The sequence below is a fragment of the Oncorhynchus clarkii genome, chromosome 4 (assembly GCF_045791955.1).
Source record: "Oncorhynchus clarkii lewisi isolate Uvic-CL-2024 chromosome 4, UVic_Ocla_1.0, whole genome shotgun sequence".
In the NCBI taxonomy this organism is placed as follows: domain Eukaryota; kingdom Metazoa; phylum Chordata; class Actinopteri; order Salmoniformes; family Salmonidae; genus Oncorhynchus; species Oncorhynchus clarkii.
In genome coordinates, this window is record NC_092150.1 from 29,759,383 (window position 1) to 29,765,382 (window position 6,000).

General features: G+C 39.7%; 1 protein-coding gene across 2 annotated transcripts in view; it reads right to left on the minus strand.

Moving 5' to 3' along the window:
* Positions 1–2,815, minus strand: part of LOC139406702 (clock circadian regulator a) — a 72,573-nt gene extending 69,758 nt beyond the window's left edge. The window contains exon 1 of one of the 2 annotated variants that reach the window (XM_071149626.1): positions 2,734–2,815. The gene's annotated coding sequence lies outside the window, so the exon portion shown is untranslated. The remainder of the gene's footprint in view (positions 1–2,733) is intronic. The other variant, XM_071149628.1, reaches the window with a different exon arrangement.
* Between the last annotated feature and the right edge of the window lie 3,185 nt (positions 2,816–6,000).

Here is a 6,000-nt window from a genome sequence, read left to right on the forward strand (position 1 = left end):
TAGACCACTCTGTTAGGCCTACATTGTGATCAAATAGCCACTGTAGCCTATCTGGCCATTGTTAAAACTGTAACTTAAAATGGGTACAGCCTCAGTGTTCACAGCAAAAGCACGCTGGAAGTTCATTCAAGTTTGCACTCAGCAGACCTGAAATTTGCTCAGTGGCAAAGGTACAATTGTTGGTGAGTCATGTACAGTTTCTCCAATTTCTCTCTGTCGCTCACTCAAACACGTGTGCAGTTGCAGAGAAGAGGACGAGATTTGCCAATTACACCCATTTCTAACACTATTTGTTGCATTTAATGATATGACAGACATCACTTTTGAACAATATAATATTTTATTGTCTTTACACATACTTACATTGAACTTTCTTTTTTTAAGACTGCCAAGCTATCCTGAATTGGGGCACCTCTGTCCGGGACAATGTCCTCAGGATTAGGCAGCGGTGTGTTTAGAAAAAGTGTTTAGAATAGTACATGTATTAAGATAAAGCAAAACGTGACCATTTAGAGAGGAGTTAAACATTTTCATTATCCAACTACTGTCTCATTTTTATGTCCTCTTTTTTCAAAATGTTTCAGATTCATGACCAAATCATTTATGTCCGACTTCAATATGTAGGGCCCGAGGAGAAAACATGCCTTTGCTACCACTTTTAGTAGATTCTGACTGTTAAAATATATTTTACTGTGCATTACTGTCATGTCGTGTCCTGCATGCCAACACTGTTGTTTTTTTTAATGCTCACAGTAAGTGTCATGAAAAGCCAGAAAACTCAGGAGATTGATGTGTTGTGGGCCCTCTGGAAAGTCCCGAAATATGCCCCTGAGCTGTGTTGGTGAGGGAAGTAAAGTATGTATATAAGCAAGTTGCATTTTTCTAAAGACATCTCGAAGCTATAACTGCCACAAAATACTTTAACTAGTACCATACAAATACTTCTAGCCAGCTGAGTCCACAAAGTTTCTTCAAGAATGTCCTTTTCTAGTTTGCTTATAAAATCTCAAATGTATAAAGTTGTAATGCGCTGATTCGCTTCACTGCAGATCTGAGCCATCACACGACTCTTCAAGAAGGCCACTACGCTCCAGATCACCATCTGTGCTCAGGGGTCCTTGATGAGGATCTACCCCATCACACCACTCGTATTAATCATTAATCTATATAAAACAATGGGCCTTTATATACTCACAGTATTTCTATGCATGTCATTTCTGTTGATGAATTATGAAACAATTACTGTACACAGATGTGTGAAATTGTGATGTAGATTTGTTTTTGCCATTGCTTGATACATTTTAAATGTAAAAATATGTTGCAGATTAACTTCAATCGGTGACTATGGAAACAAATAGAAATGTAATGAACAATGTTTTTAATATCCAACTTTGTCCTCTGCAATACATTTTACAGTAAACTCTTAGAAAAAAAGAGGTGCTGTCTAGAACCTAAAAGGGTTATTTGGCTTTCCCCATAGGAGAACCCTTTGAAGAATCCTGTTTGGCTCCTGGTAGAACCCTTTTGGTTTCAGGTACTGTAGAACCCTTTTTGTTTCAGGTACTGTAGAACCCTTTTGGTTTCAGGTAGAACCCTTTTGGGTTCTATGTAGGACCCTTTCCACAGAGGGTACTACATGGAAACCAAAAGGGTTCTATGTGGAACCAAAAAGGCTTCCTAGAACTAAAAAGGGTTATTCTATAGAGACAGCTGAAGAACCATTTTGGAACCCTTTTATCTAAGAGTGTAGTAATAAGCTGTAGTTAGGTAGTCATTACCAGGTTATGGTGAGGTCTTAACTATGACCAGTAGGCTACATAATATAGCACATAAAATAGTGCTAAGAATTATGACCAGCTGGTCAAATAGAGATCACAAATATATCCAACTGGTGGTATGGCGGTCTGAAAAATACGTTAAAAACGTCATTTTTCAACCAGTTTGCGACCAGAATAAGACGTATGACGTCTTTCAACCAGGGTTTGCCCACTGGGTAGGCTCCTTAAGAGTACGTCTTGGGCTAGCTCATGACATGCAAATTGTGTATTCCCGTTACACGGATTTCCTCTGCATAATATTGATGTGTAGCCTATCTGCATTTCTCACTGGATCACCCAGCTACGTTTGCAGGTTGCGTCCTCAGATCCTGGGTGAAAATGTCGAGGGTTAATTGGATTTGTTTCAGCCCACATCCATGCGAAAGCTTCCGATTGCAGTGTAAAAATCTAACTCACATTCACAGCTACTGTTCACTGCACAACCGTAGCGTTCAACCCACTGACATTATAGTTTCAGCCCCAAAAGGAACATCATTAGAAATTACAGTGAAAGAGACGCAACTGTGCTGTCATTGCAAACGCGCACTCGAAACCAACTGCGTGTTTCATCACTCCAAAACAGGGGTCAATGCGAGCTACCAGGCTAAATATAGCAACGTAGTTATAACACATTATGCGACAGATACATCCACATTACTAATGAAAATAGTAAACATACGAAAACCAGGAGCATATTTAAACATCAAAAACCTATGCGGCGATCTACTGCACACTCCCCGGTATTTCTAGCCTAGATTACGAATGTGGGTCACCAGGCCTTTTGAAACAAGCTTGCATAGCTAAGAAAAAAATGCCTCGGTTTACTCCTCTTCAATATAACTGTGTCTACACATAAACCTATGACAGGAGCGTTTCCAAATTAAGTGGATTTTGTCGGTTAAAAGGTCATTCTTACCTTGTCTGTTCACCGTTCATCTGGATTTCCCTGCTTCTTGTTTTGCTTTAGCTGGCCGCGTTGAGTTGAACTCATAGAGAATGATAGAGGCCTCTAGTGGCCAAAAGGCGGTATTAGCATGGGCAGAGCCATTGAGGACTTCCACCATTTTAATGTAGTCAACTGGGTGGCCGATCCCTCCTGGTGGGGGTTCCACTAGTTACCACAGCCACAAAGTATGAATGGCTATATGGTTGAAATTAATTAAACAAACATTTGATTTTTGGTCTTCATTGTGGGGTTAGGATTGGGCATACGGATAGCAGTGTGGTTAAGGTTAGGTTTAACATCTTATTATAAGAAGAAACATTTTAGAAATATGCAGGGTTTATGACTTTGTGACTGTGGTAACTAGGGACGACCCTCCTGTTGACCCTGTTGAAGTCATGTCCAACTGGGTCATCAGGTGGGATCAGTCAATCGTAAATAAGAAAATGTACTAATTCAAATTGGAGATTGCCTCAATGGCGTCTCCCATTCTGTCACAGACGCTCTAATAGCACACGTACAACAATAAGTCCTCTATATATCTCTATGGTTGAACTGGATTTCAAATAAACAGCAGGGTCTACCTCGATCTCTTGACGCGCATGCGCAGTTTTTTACCGAGCAATACATTTGACACGAACAAACTCGTATATAACCACGTGCCCATTCACAATTTCCATGCGAGTAAAGTCATAGGCAACTGCATACATTTTTTTTAAATCACGACAGCTGTGATGGAAACGGGAAGTTTCGGTACAATTTTATAAATGCCGACAGATAGGCCTACTTTCTTCGTTCAATATTGTGCGATATTTTTGTATCTGTAAAATTAATGATGCTTGAAATGGCGGTGGAAACGCCTTTATGCGCAGGTATTGATATAATAACTATCATATCGAAGTAAATTTGGAATCACGAAGTGGTCCTCCCACCATATATGACTCACTGGAATCACGAGATTATATGTGGTCCTCCCACTACGATTGACTGGCGGGAATATGCGCATATTTTCTTTAACCGGATTTGAGAATATTAGCATGAAAATCAGTCGCCAATTGGATGGCAACCTAGCTCCTTCCCCTAAAATATTGTAAGACGTTTGAAGTATGTTGCGATAAACATTCTAATTAATTGTATTTCACTCGAATAATAACACAATGCCTACAGCTCCACAACCATACATATATTTGTTGTTAAAAAAAATTAAAAATAAAAAAGTACCCTACATTTTGGAAAAGAGTGCTCCGTGTATAGGCCAATCTACACAATTATGAATTTATGAAAGTAAATATGGTTAAATAGCTTTTTTAAATATATTCCAATATTTGTCATGTTTAATAGTTTATATTAGGTTCATCATCTGACTGAACTAAAAGTGTGACACCTCTATATAATTTAGTGCTACTGAGACCTGTTTCTCACAATAGCCTACAAACATTTGCGCCTTCAGTTATGTGAAAATGAGCAAACGCAATCCTTTCGCTTTTCTTATTAGATGCTGTGAAGCGAACTTTATTTAATTTACTTCATTCCAATAAACATGCAAGGTTTTTCTGTGGTCAGGTTTTTGGCTACTCGTGTGCTCTCTGAATTCTTGTTATACAACTGTTCAAAATCCTTGGCCTTCATGTGCCGCTCACTTCCTTGGCAGGGTGCCAATTAGGTCACGAACTCACGAACCAATCAACCTTCATTGTGCACGCGGGAAAATAAATTCTTGACAGCTGATGTGTTGAATCACTGGATTGTGTTCTTGAATGATAGGATTTATGTCATACAACCAAACATCCATTTCAATTTCAGTCCCGTGCTCCCCACCTTGGTTTCTACGGTTAAAAGCAAACGCAATTAAACGCGTTTTCTTTCCGTATTTAAATGTCCGGTATCCAACTGTGGCAGTGGCAGCAAGAAAACGTTCATGGTTATAAATATATCCAGTCATGCAGCTAACGTTACACTTGTTTACTTCTCTCATCATATCGAGTCTACAGCTTTTGAAACTTTGTGGTCATCAACACCATGTGTCCAACCTTCCACAAAAAACCCTGGACCTCATCAATATTTTTATTTATTTGATTTAATATGGGTGGAACATTCCTCAAATTATACCCACCCATTTAATATTTATTTAACACATATGCCCCTGTGTTACGGGATGTGGGAGCCATGGATCATCATGATCATATGACAGAAGAACAAGCAGAGGTAATTGTTTGATTTGTAATTTCATAAGTTTATTATTCTTCTACAATAGGCCTATCTCCTACAACACGTTATCATTCCCATAATAGATTCACTGTATTTTCTCAAAAGATCATCACTGAAGATACAGAGGTGATGTGGCTGTCTCAGATCCTTGTTATGCATCATGACACCCCAATGTACGAGCCAGTGCCACCCTGGGCAAGGAGGCTTGCTGCTGTGAAGGAGATGGTGGCTGTACAGAAGATGCTCCTGTGGGAGGGCACAGCCATGAGTAGGCGCAGAAGTACAGTGCCTTGCGAAAGTATTCAGCCCCCTTGAACTTTGCGACCTTTTGCCACATTTCAGGCTTCAAACATAAAGATATAAAACTGTATTTTTTTGTGAAGAATCAACAACAAGTGGGACACAATCATGAAGTGGAACGACATTTATTGGATATTTCAAACAAATCAAAAACTGAAAAATTGGCCGTGCAAAATTATTCAGCCCCTTTACTTTCAGTGCAGCAAACTCTCTCCAGAAGTTTAGTGGGGATCTCTGAATGATCCAATGTTGACCTAAATGACTAATGATGATAAATACAATCCACCTGTGTGTAATCAAGTCTCCGTATAAATGCACCTGCACTGTGATAGTCTCAGAGGTCCGTTAAAAGCACAGAGAGCATCATGAAGAACAAGGAACACACCAGGCAGGTCCGAGATACTGTTGTGAAGAAGTTTAAAGCCGGATTTGGATACAAAAAGATTTCCCAAGCTTTAAACATCCCAAGGAGCACTGTGCAAGCGATAATATTGAAATGGAAGGAGTATCAGACCACTGCAAATCTACCAAGACCTGGCCGTCCCTCTAAACTTTCAGCTCATACAAGGAGAAGACTGATCAGAGATGCAGCCAAGAGGCCCATGATCACTCTGGATGAACTGCAGAGATCTACAGCTGAGGTGGGAGACTCTGTCCATAGGACAACAATCAGTCGTATATTGCACAAATCTGGCCTTTATGGAAGAGTGGCAAGAAGAAAGCCATTTCTTA